Here is a 20997-nt window from a genome sequence, read left to right as displayed (position 1 = left end):
CTGTGGTGGGCTGCTGTGGTGGGCTGCTGTGGTGGGCTGCTGTGGTGCTCCCTCCACACGGCCTTCGGATGCAGGAGAGTTCCTAAAGAGGCAACAATGTTGTGATCTGAATCACTGCTTTGCAACAGAACGCCCTACCCAAGGCTTCTGTATGAGTTTTATGTTTGTTCTCCTTTGAAAATAAACAAATTCATATTCCAGGAAATAGCTGAAGCAAATTCCCAAGGCAGCAGCCTGAAACCAAGGGGGAAGGCCACCTCCCCAGCTGCAGCAAGGAGGACGCCGCAGTGAGCAGCAAAGGCCACCGTGGCCTTCCTTCTCCCTGGGAGCCGGGGCCGTGCCAGCCCTCTCCCGAGCACACGCCAGCATAGCCTCAGTGCCCCAGTGCACACCAGTTTGTCAGCACCATCCCAACCCTCTGGCACCCGAATGCTCCTGCGGTGCCCCAGCACCCTGCCCTCTCCCCCAGAGCCCAGCGGTCAGGCATCGCTCCGGATGCACCAGTCCCCACAGGAATTCTCTGCTGTAGCACTGCCTTCTGCCAAAGCTCCTCTGCTGACCCTGCCACAAAAACTCCATTGCCTTATTATTATTATTTTTATTATTTGGTCATTGCTAGAAGTAACTAAGCCTCAGATTTTTTTAAAATCTATCTACATACACTGAAGGAGGAATGTGACAGTTTTTATTACCACATCATATGCGTAATTGTCAGAGGAGGCAGGAAGGAAAAGGCTGAGATCACAACAGGAAGGAGGGGGAAGATTTCAAGGTGTCGAGACACGAAAAGAAACTCAGCGAGGGAATGAGGGGAGAGTGACCTGAGAATTAGCAGGCTCCTAATCCCTCCCTTCCATCTGCCATGCCTTGAACATGGACGGGAGCAATGCCTGGCAGGAGGAAAGCGCAGATCAAAGACCTTGAAACCAAGGAGGTGTGAGGCCAGGGAACGAAAGAGGACCACAGCGAGTGCAAACACAGGGAGGTGGAGATGGATGCCAAAATGAGAGGGGCCACAGGAAAGAAAATACTTCTGTGAGTTCTGGGAGAAAGACTGGGGAGACAGAAAAAGATGAAGGAAAAAATACAAAGCAAGGAAAGCTCCACCAAAAAGGGAGGTGCAGTTTTTGTATCATCTTACGGAACGTTGGTTGACAAAAGGCCACAGATCCACACACTGGATTTGACAAGGACGCAGACTATTTGACAAGGAAGGGCTGCTAGCTAGGGGTTCAGAACACCTTGCAGTAGATTCAAGGTGATCACAGATGACCTCTTGCCAGCCTGGGCGAGGACACAACTCCTCTGGCCCACAGAGACTCATGGAATTTCTTTCCTTCCTTCCTTCTTTTCTCTCAGTCTCCGCTTTCTATTTCTTTCTTCCTTCATTTCCTACCCTCCCTCTCTCCCCTCCTGCCTTCTCCTCCCTTTGAATAGTTGTGTGGGACTCTGCCCCCACTGCTGGTAGCAGCCCCAGGAGCTAGAAGCACTGTCTTTCTCTCTTAGCCTTGGTGGTGGCTGAAGAGATACAAACTGTTTCAATGAATTTTTTTTTCTTGTTCAGGAACACACTGCTGCCATTTCAAATCCGTCTTCTGGAGAACTTTTTCATATTTTTATTAATTACTCACAGGCAAAGCTACCATCACAATACTGAAAATGCCAAATCACACCTTGGTCAAATGTCAGTCAAATAGCCTAAATATATGAAATAAAATAAAATAAACCTTGAATGATTCTCCTATTTACCTTCCTTTAAAAGTTCTTAATAAAGTATTACAAAATTCACCTCTGAAATGAGAAATTTATGTATTTTGAAGAATGTTGGGGTTCAAACATATTCGTGAATTCCCTGAAAAAAAACTAAGAACAGCAAATACCTATCCATATATACGTTTGTGTCAATTCCCAGCGATACATACATATATACACACACATCAATGTTTATGAATATCCATGCACAATATACAGAGAGTACATTCTGTCAGATACGGATGTACACCAAGTCCCATCTGTTAGAGAAGACAGACGGAGGATCAGAACTTTAAATCATATTCCTGTGACTGCCCTTTTAGGTCCTGAAAACAGGACCTAACAGACATCCGTGTCTTCAGAGAGAAAACTGTCTGAAAACTCAACAGCTGAAGAAGCTATCTTCAAATGTATCTTTCAAATAACTGCCACTGAGATATCTAAAAGAAGTACAGTCATATTTTCTTGGTAAGAAACCTAAAAATAAAATCACTATTTAATCGGTGTTCTTCAAGCCCCAAACCTAAATTGGTTCAAAGGCCACAGAAGGACAATCAGATGTGTGAATCCTTATTTCTGTTCTGCGGCATGTGTGTCTGTTACACTGCAAGAACAGGAAGTCTATTCTCTACTTTATGTTGATTTAACTTTTTAAGAAATGTTTTCATCACTTGAAGATGGGGAAGAAGGAAACTGCAGAACCACAGCCACCACCGAGACAACTTCCTGTGGTTTTTGTGGTGCGTGTGGCTCAGGAAGAGAACAATTCATAGAAGATCTTTCAAAGATGTTTCTGCTGCCATCTGAGGTAGTCCTGGGGAAATTAGCTATATATATGCTTATGTGGTGTCAATGATGCCAAGCAGTTGATACTGTATGTTCTCTGTATGTAATTGCCACTTGATTTCAACATTTCAGGAATGAAGATAAAAGGGGCAGAGAAAATCAGAATTTACGGTGCAAACTACAGAAGAAGAAAGTACCTTTTTTCCAACTCAAGAAATAAGAAAGTGTTTTCAAGAAACCACCAGGAAATTCATGTGCTTAAAATTACACTTTTTAGTGTCTTTCCGAATCAAGTACCTAGGGAAAAATAATGCAGTAATGATGCCTAGTAACGGCTCTTATCTTCCTCCCACTTCCATGCAGTTAAAGCTTGCTTCCTACATCTTCTTCCTCATTAAAAGGCTGCGCACCACTGCAGATCCCTCTTCTAAAAACACTGCAGATAACTGCCCAGTATTACAGTGAGTAGAGTCTTCCAACACCTCATTGCCTCTCACATAGTAGAACTGTTAGACAAGGACAAAATCCCAACCATCTATAATTGCTCTCTCATTAATGGATGAAAGTATTCACCCCAAGTACACACCAAAGGCTGAATAAGCCCTGAATGGGAATAAACCCAACCTGCCTTGCCAGTCAGCCAGTCAAACTCCTGATGTTCTAAACTCATTGCCATTTCTTATTTATCACCTTAAAAGGCTATGAGGTTTAACACATGGCAAGGTTTTTCTGACCAGTGAGACCATCATTTTAGTTTTTATGCAAATGGCAAGCGTACAAATGGAATCAAAAGTAGGTTGTAGGGGCAAAGCAAGATTAGTTTCAGCCTTAAAACATTAAAAGAATTTATTACTGTAGAGCTGAAGAGAACTTAGGCAACACTCTTTGGTTGTTATTTTAGGATGTCCTTATAAAAAGATTTTCTGTCTCCTTGGTTTTGGCCAGGTCTTAAAGAATCTCTGTCATCCATATTATTACGTATAGTGACAAAATCTGGGAACATAAAAAAGTGTTATCAGTGAGTTTTAATCTCGGTTCATGACAGCAGAGCTAATGTATTACAGAAATGTTATGTAAAACTATTCTATGTCCCATCTCTGACAGACACTTTGTGAATGGGACTGGGTATTTTAAATACACGGCAGCTGACCAAGGCTGATTTTATGAAATGCTTCACTATAAGTAGCCACTGGATGTCAAAGTGTCAGATATACTTAATCTGTACTGCTCTGCTTTCTCCAGCTTTATTTAGTTGAGAGGGGACAGTAAAAATAATCAAAGACAGCTGCAAAACTCAAGCAGTCATAAATTTGCTACTGCTGTGGTTTCCTTCAGATAAACAATTACACCAGGGACAATGCCATCCATGCTCCATTGATCCAGAATTTTTATTTTTCATATTTTGCTTTCAGAGAGCATGATAATGTGACTCAGACAGAGAGCAACATGTACCAAAGATGAACTGCACGGGTGTCTTTGATGAGTAAAAGCACAGAAGTAACACACATCAAAACGAAGACCTTTGTCACTTACAAACTACGCATTTTGGAAAGGCAGGCCAGGGATAGCTCAATAAATTTGACTGATTTAATGAACTTGCTGGCAAGCTCCTCTCTACCCCAGAATTTTCCAGGAACCCTTGCACACAAGGTGACAAGGCTGATCTTGGAAACCCACCGAGAAATCCCCACCTATCGGGACTGTGTGGGTTTTACAAAGGTGTGGCTTTCCAACCCAGAGAGTTCTGAAACCTGAGTTCACTTCTCCAGTTTCTTGAACGCAAATATCTCGGTTGCAGTGAGTACCGCAGGAAAGCATCGTGACTCATTTTGGTTAATGAGAGGGCATGCATGCAGAACAGGAAACCATGGGCTGAAAACTGCTATATTCAACATGAAAACTGATCACTGAAATTTTTTATACTGCCAAGTAATTTTACAAATACCAAAAAACTCGATCTCGATTGCTTCTTAGCTCTTCATGTAAATACTTTATTGTGTAACTGCAGAAATGTAGAAACTTAAATTGCAGAACTTTCAAAGCTATAATCACCTGTTATTGCTGCTCAGCTTTCGACTCCCTTGTCTCTTGCTATCCTCTAACTTTTCTTGTTACAGCTGGCACAAGGCTCCATCTATGCTAAAAATCACGTGCACAACTCCATCAAGTCAAGGCACTAACGGTATTCTTAAAAGCAGGAACACCAGATTACACCAGTAATTCCAGCGTAATCTTTACCTCAGTTGGTAGCTCTGTCCTAGTAGCACCTGCTTTATAGGAGTGACTTTGGTAAGGTTTAGAGGAGGTAAGTAAGGTGATTAAGCTTCAGATGGTCACGCCCACAGAGCTATGTACCCATTCCACCTTGCTGTTTGTTTTTGTTTCTACTTCCCGATGTTAAAACCAGTTAAAAGAACACTTTAAAAAGACTGCTGTTTGTGTTAGTGAAAGAAACTCAGGTAATCCTACTAGTACCCCGGGCAGCTCTCGTAACAGCGTATTTCTGGACGACTGTACTGCACAGTGCTGTCACAAGTGTCTGCGATGGTTTTGCTGGGGCTCCCACTCAAAGCCATTATCATTCAAAAATATATTAAACCTGATCAATTAACTTGTCAAATATTAGACTATGGTAGAACACGGTTTTACGAATTCTGACTCTGTTTCAATAATTCACCCTCCACCAGAAACAGTCTCATTTAAGACAAATTTGTTGAGCATCACACACTTCTCATCTTACGAGTTACAAGTGCTCTTCAGTCACTTCCAGCGTGCAGCAACTTGGGAGACATCTGCTTATCTGTGATATTGCATATTCTGCTTTTAGCTGTGCTTGTAATCAATAGCAAAAGCCAGCTCACAGGGACATGCGGTTTTGCAGTACACCCTGGTGGAGCGTTTCATCTGTAACTGTTAGACTGTGGTTAATATTAATCTTTTAAATTATGCAAATAAAACTCACAACAAGTTTTTAAAAGAGTTAAAATGTTTTCATTTTATGTAATAGCTTCAAGATGGCAATGTACAAAAGAGAATAATAGAGTAGAAAGTGTTTAGTATGGGAGGATATTGCATTATTTCCTGACCTGCTGTTGTCAGGAAAGAAAAACGTCACAGGTTGACTTTTGGGCTTTGGTATGTCACAGCACGTGAAATCCTCAGGCAACACACACTGGTGTGACAGAGGCCGCACATTTTTCTAATGTTACTTAACCGCCCATTTCTGCTCTTGCACCTATGTTCACCTCCTTGATAGCTGCATCAAGCTAACTGTGTAGGGGAGTAACAAAAACGATACTGGCTAAAAATTATTCTTGTAGCCCAGAGGCAGGAATGGGGACTTTTTTGGCTGGGTTTTCCAGCTCTCCAGGCATTCACACTGCATACAGATCTGTAAACTGATTTACGTTTGCCAGACCAGGAACTCTTCAGAGAATCTCAGAGGTGGCACCTGTCTCCAGGTAGGGGCTCAGCTCTGATCTCAGCTGGCTAAGCTGGCTGTGTGCTCGCTCATCAGAAAATATTCGCATTTCAGTAGACAAACATATGTAACTAAGGGTGTATCTCAAACTCCGACTCTAAATCTAAGAAATAAGCAGCCAGAATTTTTCCTGGTTCTGTTGCATTACCAGAGAAACCTTATTTGTTGTGTAAGACCAGATGCCACAACCTCCGTCACGGTGATGCCAAGAGGCTCTAATCAGAGCAATGCTTTAATCTAGCTAAACGCATACAGAGAGCCCGGAAAGACTCAACGCAAAAATATTTACACTGCACAGCTAACTGTTCAAACTCCCTGTGCTTGCACTGGGCAAGGGCAGACACTATTTACCACATCTGGCTGAGCATTTCTCATGTCTAACATTTCTAGGTTATTAGGTAGCACCGCCTCACCGACAAGGGCCCATTATATCCATTTCATTAGCTAAACCTTTTCTTTACACATCTGTCAGTTCCATCCAGTGCGCAAGCTGAAAACCTGTAACTGCCATATCTTTTTTTAAACGTGTGAGATTTTAATCCTTGTGAAAGGTGCTAAAGCAAGAGCCTAGGGAACGAAATGCTTCTTGTTCTCAGAGCAGGGAAAGCAAGGACAAGCAATAAAAAAAGCTTCCCTGTAAAGTCCAGTCTGTGGCTGGTTTTGGTCCCTCGAAGCCTTTGCCTTTCACATGGCCTGAAAGCTTGCCTGTTTGGTGTTATAACGATACAGCTTCTGCCTATAAATCTCACTCCTTAGCTAGCAAGTCCTTCTGAAAGCTTTTTCAAAATGGAGAGAAGACAGTTTTGCTCAGCGTCAGTCTTTGTGAGTCACATAACTCTGGTACGTCTTTGCTTTAAGATGACTAACTGTAACCGGCAGCAAGGTGCTCGACACTGATGTGATTTATATGGCTTCTTATGAGAAACGTAACAAGTGTTTTGACAACATTCTTACACAGACACTTCATTTGGACTTTTTTCCCAAGCTTTTCAAAAGCTTCTCGTTAGAAGGGGCAGCCCTTTTTCCTCCCGAAGGCCCATTTACACACCTGGAGGTTGGAGCAAGCCCTACGACTATTTCCCAACGATGTGCCATGCTGGCAATGCTCAGAACATTGGATTCCCAGTCAGACATGGACTACTGGACAAATACTTCTAAGGTTTCATATCAGGATAGCTATACTCTATTTGGACAACTGGGCATCTCTTTGATTTTTTAACAATATATGCCAAGAGCATGCAAAAACAGAGCAAACCTAGCCCCTAAGTAACCAGAGAAAACATCTCAGAACATTTTACTAGAAGAAAGCACCCTGGTTTTTAATACACTTGTCTTCCAGTATTCATATTCCTCTTTCCAATTCTGTAACTGTGCCAGTGCCCTCACAGGCCTTAATGGTGCTGACAAATTGATTATGAAGATAATTAGTCATTTCTCTTTAAAAGCTCTGTAGTCTGGAGGCAGCAACTGAGGTTGGCAGTGATTTTCATGGCAGAGCGGAGGAGGAAACCGTGTTCCCTGTGAAGGCCAGAGAGTAGAAAAGTTGCCATAGCTCACGTGAAGCCTCCCCTCCCTGTGCCCTGGCCTGAGCTGCATCTGCATCATCTGCTGTTCCCCCACTCCTTGGTCTTGGCACAGAAATTATCTAGAGGGGCAATCACTGAATGTTTACATCATTTGGGAAGATCAGTGAAATGATCTCTACCTACGTAAACATGTTCTACAAGGATTACTAATCACATATGATGCTCATTATATTTGCAAAGGCATGGGATAATGCAGCAGTTCTTGCCCTCAGTATATTAAAAACAACCGAAAATTCTGAGCTGTGCAAAATCTTTGTTCATACATATGCAGGGTCAGCTTTACCCATGCATGGTCACGAAAGGCCCAGAGACAAGGGTGTGACCGGTGTTGCCTCCCTCCAGCAGCGCAAGCCCCATCTTGCATAACCTGCTAGGGAGGCAGAAGAGCAGTAAGATGAATGCAGCTTCAGAACATGTCACTGTGTTAGCACTCGACAAGGCTCCAACACAGGCAATGAGATCTTATCAGTGTGATTTAATATTGTGACTCAGGTTGGATGCTGAGCACGTGAATGTTGTTATTTGAATTAAAATTCCAAACAAAAAATTCATTATGTATCATAATTCATTTAAAAATTTGTATTTTGTTTCTAAGTGATCAGACTGGATTGAATTTGTAACTAAAGATACCTAAATCATGCCCCCACGTCGCTGCAAACCTAACTGCAGTGACCTCTCAAGCTAAGTTGGCTGAGGAGTTTGCATCACCCTCCTCCAGCTCTCTGTCCAAAACCAGTCATGTCAATAGTGAAGAAGGTCAGTGGTCTACCAGGACAGTCTGGTGTGGTGGAAAGGAGCTGTCTCAAAGTAAGGAGCACCTGGGAACAGCCTGCTTTACCACGATGCATATTATTATTTAGACAGAATGAAAAGCAGTATTCCACAGCATCAGCCTCTTCCCCATTTTTCAAGAGATGTTTCTTGTATTTGAGGCTGAAATTAATTCAGCCAACATATGCACTCCACCATTAAAAGGCTCTTTGAATATATGGAAACAGAGATGCCTTTAAAAGTCAGGCATGTGAAGCTGTTTGGGAGCAATTTCGGTGTGGATTCAGTGGGTGCAGCCAGCCGCAGGCGGTGCCCCCTTACCGCACGCCTGCTGAGCAGCCGAAGGGGCAGCTGCCGGGCAGAGGGGACGCTGCTGCTGCTCAGCCACATCCCTAAGCTGGCTGGGGAGGAAGGAAGCCTCCACCTCTGCCAGAGGACTCTGTCAAAACCCTCCCGTAAGAGCTGGTTAAAGGACGCAGTGAATCAGCGCGCTGCCTCTGGAGGCACCTTCCCCAGGCACCCGCTCGGACCTGCTTCGCTCCACCTGCACCCACACTGCCCTCGGCCCCGGGCGCAGCTCCTACCCCAGAAACCTTTGCTGGGCTCCCAGAGAGCCCGACACTCTGTATTTCTCATATTTTTAGCAACAACCCTGTAGCTGGGACGTATTGCAAAGGAAACAAACACGCCATTATATAATGTTGTTATGGCTATATGGCAGTCTTTGCCTCAGAGGGACAAAGAACAGCAGCCACAAAAATTCGGACATGTTAAGGGGCAGAAGACAACACACAGCTGGCCACTGGCTGCATCATATCTTGATTAAAAATAGGGGTACAACAGAGTACTTGAACTGAGGATATCCCTTACTCCAGCACAAAGTTATGCACATATAAATCTTGAATGACTTGCAGCACAAAAACAAATTGCTGGGTCACCAGCTGAGATTTCAACTCATTTTGAGCCTCTAATTATGCTTGAACAGCTCTTGAAAACACAGAAGTCTGTTTCTGACTGCATAGCAGAGCACGGAATGGGCCAGACAAATATTGTAGTAACCTTCAAAAGCACTGTGATAGCTGGTGTGCGAGGCGTCCTCTGCCCCCTCCTCTCCAGTGAAGTCAGTACGGATTGTGGAAACATTTAATCATAAGATGCTCCAATAATTGACTGATTTTTCTATTTTTAACATTAATTTCAGTATTTTAAACAAGTATTGGATCTAGTTTGTGATAAAATCTTTCCATTTCCATTCCCTGCTATATGGAAGAAGTATTTAATAGACACACTTTGATGTAAGCACAGATTCGCAGACAGATAATTTTCTTCTGAACCAACTTGCTTCTGTAAATATAAATGCAATGCAAACATAACTGGCACAGTCCTGTCTGTGGTAACAGCTGTGATTAAATCATACCTGCTTCTATTGTCAGGGATGTTTATTAAGCTCCACTTTGCAATGAGAGAGCAAACAACCGTGACTACACCCGTGTTTAGCAGCGGCAGGATACAGATGTTAAATTCTGGAGTGCACTAGCCAGCCTCACATCCCCGCAGCTCCGCAACTTCTCATTTTTCTCTTCTCTTTCCTAGTGTATGGGTTTCTGAATATGGAGAACATTTACTAGGCCCTTCTTTATTGTGTTACATATCTGATGGGAAAAAAAAAGTCTAAAATGCATTGCATGAGACTTACTGCTTCTCAAAATTCATTTTCCAAGCATTTTCTGGGGTCCTTTTAGAAGGAAATACTGTTTTTTCACAGAGAATTCTCGTGTGTGACTTTAGCATTGTGGCCTGTTCCTCGGGGGGCTGCTGAGACCCAAGCAGCCCCAACGCCCGGCTTTTACCAGCCAGCTGCCACAGGCACGCTCTCCGACCCAGGGTTAATCGCTTCACTTCTGTGAACATCAGTAAAACATCAAAAGGAGGCTATGTGGCCTAATTAATACCTTTAAGAAGCTTTTAAAGTGCTTTAGAAATTAACTGGTGCTACACAAACACACAACACTGCTGTAGAACTGCAGCTGAAAAAGACAAAATTAACCTAAATACTGGGACTCATGCTTAAAAGCTCAGGCAACCTGTACATCCCGTTGCTACCATTTTCCTTTTGTTTCTTCTCTCCTGACGGAGTGTCTTTAAGCCTTGCCACCCCGGGAGTGCAGAGGGTGTGCTCCCTACTCCCGCTGCTCCTGGTGCGGTGCCGCCCCCCGCCCCGCTCCCCGGCACCTGCTCTGTGCCTGTTCGGTACGGCCTGGGCCTTTCTGAAAGCTGCACTCTACTGCAAAGCATCGGCTGATTTTTAATTTCTTCGTATTACCCCCTCAGTTATTCCTTCAGCATTACAGTCGTGTAATCCCTGTCCTTGGAGGCTTTGAAGATGAGGCTGGCTGGACCTGAGCAGGAGGCTGGAGCTCTCCTGTCCCTTCTGACCTGCATTATGCCCCGATCCGAACATTACTGCTTCTTCCCAGGAAAAATTAGGATTTCCTAGGCTTTTCACCTCTGTATCAGCTTGCTTTTGCAACAGAATATACTTTTAGGTTCTGCACATTTTCAAGCTCCCTAGCTAGCTTTCTGAAGTACTTTCCACCTCTGGTGGAGGTCACTTTTTCCAGCTTCTTAGATAACCACAGCGAGCTTTATTCTGCCTTTTTTCCCTCTTCCACCGTCTGACAGGAGGCATTACTGCCATTTGGCAAACAGTGTGCTTTTAGAGGTTTTTTTCCTTATTCCTTTCTCCAAGAGCTACTGTACAAGTTCTAAAAACAGGTCAGCCTTGCACACACCTATCTGAGCATTTCTCCTGTCTTTAAAAGCTAATTAACGTGAAAACAAAAGAATTTGCATGCAAAACTGAGTAAAATGACTGCTGGAGACAGGAACCAAAAGGGAGAACCTAGAAACTGAACAACTAAGACATATTTTTTACTTCCAGATTCTCTCCAGTTACATTTTCCAGCAAACTATTATCAATACCTCGTTTCCTCAAAGCATCACACAATACCCAAGCATAGACACTTCAAGTATTTTTGGTTTTATGGATTTAAGATCTATTCTGCTAGAGCTAAGCATCTTTTTTCTTCTTCTTCTTCTTCTTTTTTTTTTTTTTTCTTTCTTTTTCCTTTTTTCCTTGCAAATACAAGCTCATATAAATGGCTCCAGTGAGTAATTTTCCTTAAGGGCCACTACATAAGTCTGGCATATTTTCGGACTATCCACATCACTGAAGGTTGCTTACAGCTTTGAGCAAAACAGTGGAAGTGCTGCCATCCTCATGACCAGGCAGCCAAGGAGACAACTGCTTTGATAGTTAAAGAAAAAAGGACTCTCTGTTTGCACAAACACTTGTGCACTTTTTGGTTTCTTCCTGAAGCCTGCCCACACTCAGAGCTCCTGGTGGGCGAGCGAAGCCACCCACACGTGATCTGTGAGTCCACACTGCATGGGTATCCTGTGATTAAACCACTTTTCCTTCCTTTTGCTGTGGCCACTCTTCAATGGAGCCTTGTAAAATAATACTGCTGCTCTCCTCAGTATATACGTTTGAGATTTTAGCACAAGGATTGTAGGACTGAGCACTACTGGAAGGCAATAAATCATGATGCCAAAGAATAATCTCCTGGACTGTCTGTTCATCCTCTCACCCAGTTCAGCCAGGAGAGCCAGCACCACTCCCAGGTTCTGACAAGCCACCCGGAGGAAGCACTGCTAAGCCTTGCAAAGAAGCTACTGCACCTATCAGAGAGATAATGGCTATGAGATACAGGAGAATCAACAATAAGGTGATGCTAAAACGAGGGGCCGGAAGGTGGGAAACAGTTGTTTTGGGGACTGGAATGTATCCAGGTCTAGTTTCGTCTACGTAAACTTAATTCACAGACCAAACCGAATCCACTACAGTAGTAAAGTGGCAGAGCATTTACAACAACATAGTGACACAGACAAGCTTCATGGAAAAAAGCCTCCAACAACTGAAACCAAAATGTAAACAATGTCTACGACTCGGCCCGTAGAGAGCTGTGGGGGAGTGGGCAGTTCAGATTGACAAGCAAAGCAACATTCCAGCTCTGCCTTACGATCCCAGTAACGAGGACGGCCACAACAAGCAGCTTTTGTTCCTTGTACGATATCCATGGCCCTTGGCCACGTCCCCCAAGACTTCTGTGCCTTAACAATAAAACCTTATCAGCCAGAGACAGTTTTCTCAAGTGTTTCATGGAATGTTTCTGCTTTCTTTCATAGGGTACTGAGAGGTATTTTCTCTTTGTGGCATGTGGACTGGTATCTCTGAACTGTTTAAATGTCTGTAAAATGGTGGTGTCCTTAAAAGAACAACCCCATGATGTAGAGAACTGAAGGAAAACTCTAATTTAATTGAAGAGCCCTAAAGCTGCCTCAGTTCAGACTTGTTCCCAAGAGAAAATTGCTGGGAGCCAACTGCTGCTGCTTCCTTCTTTGCTTTCTGTTACTGGCAAGACTGAATCTATTTTTTACTGACATGCCACTTATAATATGCTGTGAAATGCAGACAAAATACAAAGAGGAATAGCAAGCTGTCTTGATAAAAAAATTGACATTGGTTTCCAGTGCTTGGAAAGAGTTTTGTGGTGCTTTGAACTCAAGTAATGCAGGGACAATAATACAGTACTTCAACATTGTTGGGGTTTAGTCACACAGAAATGTCAGCTGTGAGACAACCAGCTACCTTATGGCAAAGGGTCCTCTAGCATCTTCACATTTAGACTGCTGCATGTAGTGGCTCTCAGTCTGTAGTGTGGCTGTGCTACTGATTTTCTGTGTAACTGCTGAAGTCCCTTAATTTACTTAGTTTCATCACCTAAAAAGTAAAAATAAGATATAAGAGAACCTTTGTAAACCACTTCAAGGTCTTGTGATGGATATGTTATAAAAATGCTTTTTGTTGTTGTTGTTGTTTTACAGTAAACATTTATTTGCTACATTCACAATTTTCTTACATATCTCCAAATAGAAGTGGAAACTTGTCTTGATAATGCTTCATTGACACCCTTTATTTTGCAACTTTGATTTTAGACATCTCTCCTCATCTGCTCAATCTGCTTTTTCATTCCTGTTCTCTCTGATGTTTCTCCTGATCCCCAGATAGGATCTCATTTGTGCTGCTTTGGCAATATCTAACTCTCTGGCTGCCTTTAACCTACTGAATCACTTCCTACCTTGACACGATGCCTGTAAACTCCTCTTCACCTGATCTGAAGATTAGCATTTCAATCATATTTCCCTTCTCTGCTGTAGCAAACTCACATGCTGGAACGAATGTTGCAAGGCAGTAATTTGTGCTGCATTTCAAATCCAGTTCTTTCACCATCTCTGTCATTTTCCTTTTGTCTTGCTAGGAAACTTCTGCACTTACATTGTTAGAGCTTATACCTCTTTCTTTCTGTTTTCTTTTTGTAAATAGCTTTAAGCAGCAATAAAAATAATGTTATCTAAGGATGCAGGTATACTTGCAAAATGTCAGAAAAACATATTCTTGGCAATAATCCCAGAGCAAAACAAAGATATTTTGGGAAGCCCTCAATACGAAAATAAATTTTGTTCTAGACCAGGAGTCCCCATGCTTGTTCAGAGGAATGGATTCTATCACTTTTTCCATAGCTGCTAGCACCTTACCCACAGTGAGGTCCTCACCAAAACGAGTTAAGAGTCTTGGAGTTACAGGACTGTCCCCCATCTGTACGCCTTCCCTCACGCCCTCTTGAGCAAGGTCTCCCTTCTGCTGTCAACATCTCTCTCCCCAGTCTGCAGTGGTGTGGTAACCATGGCCATCATCTGAAAGTGGAGAACTGTCAGGATGCTATTTAACTCATTTTTCTCTGTCTTTTAAAGGAGTTATCAGCTGGAAATAAAGGTAGGAGGCAGCAGGTGGTAGGTCGTGCAGTAATAAGGAGAGTCTAACACCAGCTCTGTGGAAGAATCAGTGAAATTTGTTCACTGAACACAGGAGTAGCATCAAAGAATTTCAAAGCTGTCCTTCCATCTCAGTTCCCAACTCACCAGGTGACCCTGAATAACTAAAATTACGCTTTTTTCTACCTGTATTTCCTTGGGCAGACACTGCACTTCATTTCTGATGGAAGGTGCAGTCCAGGGGAAGGCGAAAATGGCTGAGTCTTGTCTGTGTTGCCTGAACTCTGCCTGTGCCCAGGGTAATGGCAGCTCCTCATGTACATCAGCAGAATGCTACAGCCATACTTGGTCATCTCCTCAGTGGACTTCTGTGATGGGAGCCGCAAACCATGGGCTTCCGAGCATCAGGCATTCACGGGAATTCTCTCCAAGCCTCTTGCAGGGAAAAATACAGCTCTCTCAACTGAAGCTGCACAGGGGTCAAGCCACTGGAAGCGCGCAGGAGGAACTGGCTGGTGTGCAGGAGCAGGACAGGGCCGCACGGTGAGGGCCAGGCTCACGCTGCCTTTTGCACATCCACTGTGCGAAGATGAAGGTGCTGCAACTGTCCTGGTTTCAGTTAGGACAGTTATTTTTCCTCCTAGTAGCTGGTAGGGTGCTATGTTTTGGATTAGGATGAGAAGAGTGCTGATAACATGCTGATGTTTTAATTGCTGCAGAGCACTGCTTATACTAAGCCAAGGACTTTTCAGCTCCTCGCTCTGTCCTGCCAGCGGGCAGGCTGGGGGTGCAGCAAAAGCTGGGAGGGGACAAACCCAGGACAGCTGACCCAAACTGGCCAAAGGGGTATTCCATACCATCTGACGTCATGCTAAACAATATATAGGGGTGGCTAGCCGGGCTGGGGGGGCCGGCTGCTCGGGGTTGGGCTGGGCATCGGTCAGCGGGTGGTGAGCAATTGCATTGTGCATCACTTGTTTGTACATATTATTATTATTATCATTATTATTTTCTATCTTAATAAACTGCCTTTATCTCAACCCACAGGCTTCACTTTCCCGTTTCTCTCCCCCATCCCAGAGAGGGAGGGGGGAGGGTGAGCGAACGGCTGTGTGGTGTTTAGCTGCCAGCCGGGTTAAACCACAACAGCAACTTAGGAGAAATCCAGCTGCTGCCCAGGCCATTGTAAGCCCTGCTCTGCTTGTCACCACCCTGTCATTTCCCTAAGAATAACACTAATATTTCTAATGTTTCTATATCTTAAAGAGCTGGTACAAAACACTTTCCTGGTACCGCACAGCCACTTTCAGACTTACACAGGAGGCACTATTACAATCTATTTGTATCATCAGCCTGAATCATTTTATAGCCCTCATCTTTGGAGAGTACTCAGCTTGAGCCAAACAGTGCTGTTCTTCAGACTGATTTCACTGCCATGTGGAATGAGTGGATGCTGCATATGGTATTACACTGTTTCCAGATTTCCACTCTGCAGATGGCCATGGCATTTTCCACATGAGTCCTACTGTAACATCAGAAGCACATAAGTCATTTATAAGTAAGTGATATGCCACGGCACCTTATAGTGTGCTGTGCAGTATTCAAAGCTGAACATACAATACAAAAGAAACATTAGCATATCTCCCTGTTAATTTTATACACAGAGCATGTACACGTCCCCCAGAAGTAGGAAAGCAGAACAAATACTGATGTGTTAGCACATGAAAATGTCACGACTGCCATCAGATATGATCATCTAAAACGTGACAGAGTTATAGAGACCGTGCCCACAGAAAACAACATGTGTCTTTTTGTGGTGTGGCCAAGGCACTGAAAATACTGCTAGCATTGATCTGAATTCCCTTGTATAATAGGCAATTACTTTGTTACTGGAGAAAGGTGGTGTCTAATTGCTGAGAATGACCCTTCTGTCTTCATTTTCCACTCTCTTTCCCATTCCGCTGGGCTAAACAAGGGAAAGATTTCTGGTCCTGCACATGAGGGATAAGCCGAGAAGTCGAGCCCCGTGATGCGCACGTTGTCTGTAGAGCACTGGGCACACAAGGCGTTTGGAGCTGGCGTGCAGGTTTGGTGTTGAGGAGCCTGTGAGGCAGGCAGCCGCGCCGTGCTCACGTCAGCGTGCCTGCTGGGGGATCCCTGGGGAAGCAGCTATGCCAGTTCCGAGGCTCCGTGGCCACCAAAGCACCCTGAGCCAGCCAGCCCAGTCAACTGCTGCAACCGGGTTGTGCTGTTCAGTGTTACAAAAGGGTTTCCTTTTTTTGTTTCCAGTCTGCCTATCAGTGAGGCCAGTGAGGAAGACAGCACTTCTGAACACTAGTGCAGGTAACTGAACGCTGAACCAGCACCTCAGGGAGGTAGGCACTTGTCTTTACAGAGACACCAGCTTACGTCTTCGTCATGATGGAGACAGGTTCGTACAGAAACACGGAGAAGAAGGAAACATTCCTTCTTGATTATGCAAACTCCCACACATGCTGTCATGAAGAATTTGTGTGGGAACTTATTTACAAAACTGGAACTCGCTGTCATTACACTGCACTGAAGCAGAAAAAAAAAAATTAACATTCTGTAAGTCAAATGTCACAGCAGAATTTAATATGCTGGAATTCTTGGAAAGTGTTCTAATGCTTTCAGCTCAAACAGCGTGCACCGCTTTTTATAGCAAAGAATTTTAATTATTATTAGTTTCTGGCAATCCCCATAGTCTGATGGCATTTTCTAATCCACAAAGCTTAAAACCTGAAGAGAAGGAGAAGGTGGTAGAAAAGGGAAGAATGCCTAATTCGAGTATTCAACATCTATTTATCCGTGACTTACTAATATGGTAATATACGAGCAAGAGTTCAAGACTGAGACATTGCTCCCATTTTGTCCCCAAATGTGCCATTATTAATCAACTGAATTCTCGTAACAGCAAAAATAGGTCAGAGAGAAGTGGGGAAGATGACATCAAGGATGGCAGTGTAGTGGAGGGACTGAGGGACGACGAGCAGAATGCTTTGTCTGGAGACCAGAAAGAAGCCCCGGAAGGACTGCTGCTGCTTCTACCAAAGCTGAGTCCCGGGAGGCCGTGGCACTTAAATGCGAATTGGTCTCAGTGGACTTACGGGTAAACAAGTTCCTGCCCTGCACTGCTTTCAGTGCGAGGGCACATTAACACTGCAGGGTTTCCACACTCTGCATCTCACTTCCTCTCCTTTTTACTACCCCATCCATGCGCTCCCTCGCAAGGCAAGTGCTGCCTTGGTTCACCTGGTCGGTATTCACCTCCACCGCTCCTCCTCGCTCCACACTGGCACGGTGCTGGGCTTGTGCCCGGCCATGAGGCAGCAAGGCCAGGCTCATGCCAGCCAGCAGCAGGCCAGGCAGCCCCCTGCCCCACAGGCCACGTCCCAGCCAGGCGCCGCGCGGCCTGCGGCCCAGCTCTCCCCGGCTGCAGTGCCGACGGACTCCTCGGCCGCATGGAGGCCGTGACTCAGATTTGCTGCTGGTGGCAAGAACACGCTCGCGTTTTGATCAGTATCTGGAGGGAATACTTCAGACACTGTAATTTTGACCGTGGCAGCTGGGAAATTATTACAGCACCATCTAAGGCCAGCCTGTTCACTGCACGTACATGGCACCGAGCTGGAGCAGAGCAGCACGTTGAAGGGATGAAGCAACACCACCACAGGGCTCCGTGACTCGCTTGCTCCCAGCACTGGAGCCCGTTCCCACAGCAATGGTCTCCACCAGAAGCCTGTGTTATTGGAGGAGCAAGAGAAAGAGAACCCTGGAAAAGTTCCTGCGAGGTGACTGTCGTGGGGCAAACCCAGAGCCACAAATGTCCCTCTGAACATTCAGGGCAAGTGAGGCAAGTGTTCTCAAGGCCCATTCAGCAGTATATTGACAGGATGCCCTATGCTCCCCACTTCAAAAATAAAAGAAACAAAGGACATGATGCTAGAAACTATGGAGCACTCCCTATTATATTTGTTATTGCTGATGGGAAGTATAAAGACACAGCAATTTCTGGCTAGGTGGCTAAATCCAGAGCTGGAGACAATCTGGGTTTCCCTACACTTAGGCATTTTATCAATTGTGGCAAGGCACTGCTGTCTGTAGGAAAAGGATTTGCACAGTAGCCTTTTCCCCTTTGCCTCCTTTTATGCCTGTCACGGTTTCCCCAAGAGGGAAAACATTTGCATGAGACAAAAAGTTTCACAGTATAACCTTATTTATCCTGTAGGATTTGTTATATGTTGTATGAATAATAAAGCATTACATGACTTGTAAAACTACCATACTTGTGGATTTGCATCTTTAACTTTTATATAAAGTAAAACTATGATTTTTCATGCAAGCTTCAATTATTAACATTTATCAACATCCAGTAATCAAAAGCTATCAGATGTCTGTGTTGTCCTTGTTAATCCTTTTCCCCTGGGAAATGTCTTAAGGATCTGTAGGGTGCTGTGTTAAGCTCCCCTTTAGCACACAGATACCTGTTGATGACAAAACTCCTACCAGATGACTTCTATCCTTCTGTGGCTGCTGAACTCCTTCCACCTAAGAGGCAATTGTGTAGTTACTAGCCAAGCAAGCACCCATAACTACTTCTTATCAATGCTTCTCTGGGCCTTCCCTTACTTCCCTGTAAACCTGCCACTTGCAATGTAGTTACACAACAGGAATTGTAGCTGGCTGATGAGGTTAGACGGTAAAGGAAACTATCCTGAATGCCTTTTTCTCTGCTGCTTACTTTACTGTACTGCCATCACAGTACTTAAAATCTCCTGTGGAAAGACTAAACAAACAGTTTTCTGGTCACAAAATAACATCTCATTTACTGATGAACAGTACAAGTATCTCTTATGTGCTCCTTACCCTAAAAAATCATGAAACCCAAGATGGTAACATAAAGTCTGTTGCAAATCACCTTGTTCTTCTCCAGCTTCACTAGGCCAGGGCAATGTAAAAGTCTATGCCCATTTACAGTTATTAAATTTTAATATTAAAGAAAACTTGCCTCGGTGTTCTCAGCTGTAAACTTCCTATTTGTCACCTGTTACTTCTAGGCAGATAAACTCACAGAAAGGAGAGACTGCAGATCAGATATGATAAACCTTGCCAACACTGAGCTACAGGAGTAGTGTAGCAGAAATTCATTGTTTCAACTTCACCCAATCCTGATCAATGGATTTTTTTTTTATTATTATTATTTTTTTCAGGGACTCCAACACCTAAAGCACCATACATTGTGCCCAGGACTGTGCCCATACCCGCTTTGCTGCAGAAGAAAACAGAAGTGAGCGCTCAGTAAGAGTAACTGAAGAAATGCATGAGTGGAACACCAAGAGGCTGCTATGGGGGTGAGAAGACAGGAGCCGAGAGCTCAATGTTCTTGAAACAGTGGGCTAAACTGATCGCAGAATTTGCAGATCATAGACAATGGTGAGCACAGACATGTCCCCATGGGTGTTGGGCCAGCACCTGCAAAGCCCAGTCATTGTGCGGGGGCATCCCCTGGTGCTGGGCATCCCTTGCCAGCAGAAGGGGGTGTGCAGAGGCACGACACCTCCTCCCCCAGGAACGCCACCAGCCCCAGCCCACTCCTCCCAGCCCCTGCCTGCCTCTCTCTCACCTCCAGCTGCTCGTCCACCATTGTGCAGGGTGCCCTGCAAGATGGGAACGTGAGCACGTGCAGGGCACTCAGCCTCACGTACTGTGGGCTGCACCAAAATACTGCAAGACAATGCGGAAGGGAAAGAAAAGTTAAGAGCAGCAGATACAACTCCTATTTAAGATGACTGATTAAATACAAGAAAGAAACAAAAAAGTCTGAGAGGTTGTACTTTTGATCATATTTCAATTTCAATTCCCTGTTGGCAGTAGCTAGTCTCATTTCATTGCCCTTAATTTCTCCTCAGGTCTATCTGCAAGTTAAATATAGGTCTTTGTGCATGCTCAGGACTTGTTCACTTAATTGAGTGAAACTAGAAGCCACAGTTATGCCAAAAGGTTTTATTAAGGTATTAAAGAATAATCAGCCATCTCTCCCCAACCTCTCCCCAATCAGATTGCACAAAGATTTAGCTGATGTTTTATTTAAGCACAGCCATCATGCACTATCTGATGCAGTTCTTAAAATTAATCAGATATGAGAAACTTTACAAAGCACAGGGTTTCCTCACACAGGAAAAGCACCAGTAACATCAGCGCAGTGTACCCCAAGAGATTCCCAGTCCACAGAGCAGTGCGTGTTTTTACAGCCGTCCCTGATGCTTTTTTGTCTCAGATGTGAAGATTAGGATAAAATAACACTCCTTGCAAACTGTGATCCCGTGCCAGTATTACACCCTGGGGTCTTTTTCACCTGGGTGACCTAGCTAAGAAGTCCACTTCTGTTGCAAGTCCATGCTAACTGAAATCTCTGCCTTCTGGGTATGTTGATACTGTGGCTTTGTGGAATGTTTTTCAGTCACAGGTATGGTACCTGCTGCATTTTTTCCTAATCATTTGGAAGGCAGAGCTCTCCTTCCTTCACCCTTCTGAACAGGGGCTTCACGCCCCATTTAGCACCCAAATAATTCCCAGCTCCATGCTCTCAGGGGATTGGCACCATAAACCCCAGCAAGATGCATCGCCATCATCTCTGACTTTCCTCCTTGCACTTTCCCCCTTAGATCAATATATTCCTCACGGTTTTCCCATTTCTCTTCCACC

At 44.2% G+C, this 20997-nt stretch overlaps 1 protein-coding gene across 10 annotated transcripts in view; it reads right to left on the bottom strand.

Annotated features, from left to right (window-relative positions):
• The window catches only part of TJP1 (tight junction protein 1), a 192386-nt gene that overhangs the window by 78792 nt on the left and 92597 nt on the right, over positions 1-20997 (bottom strand). The window lies entirely within an intron of this gene.

This window comes from Oxyura jamaicensis, chromosome 10 (assembly GCF_011077185.1).
Source record: "Oxyura jamaicensis isolate SHBP4307 breed ruddy duck chromosome 10, BPBGC_Ojam_1.0, whole genome shotgun sequence".
In the NCBI taxonomy this organism is placed as follows: domain Eukaryota; kingdom Metazoa; phylum Chordata; class Aves; order Anseriformes; family Anatidae; genus Oxyura; species Oxyura jamaicensis.
This window is presented reverse-complemented; position numbering and strand designations above follow the sequence as displayed.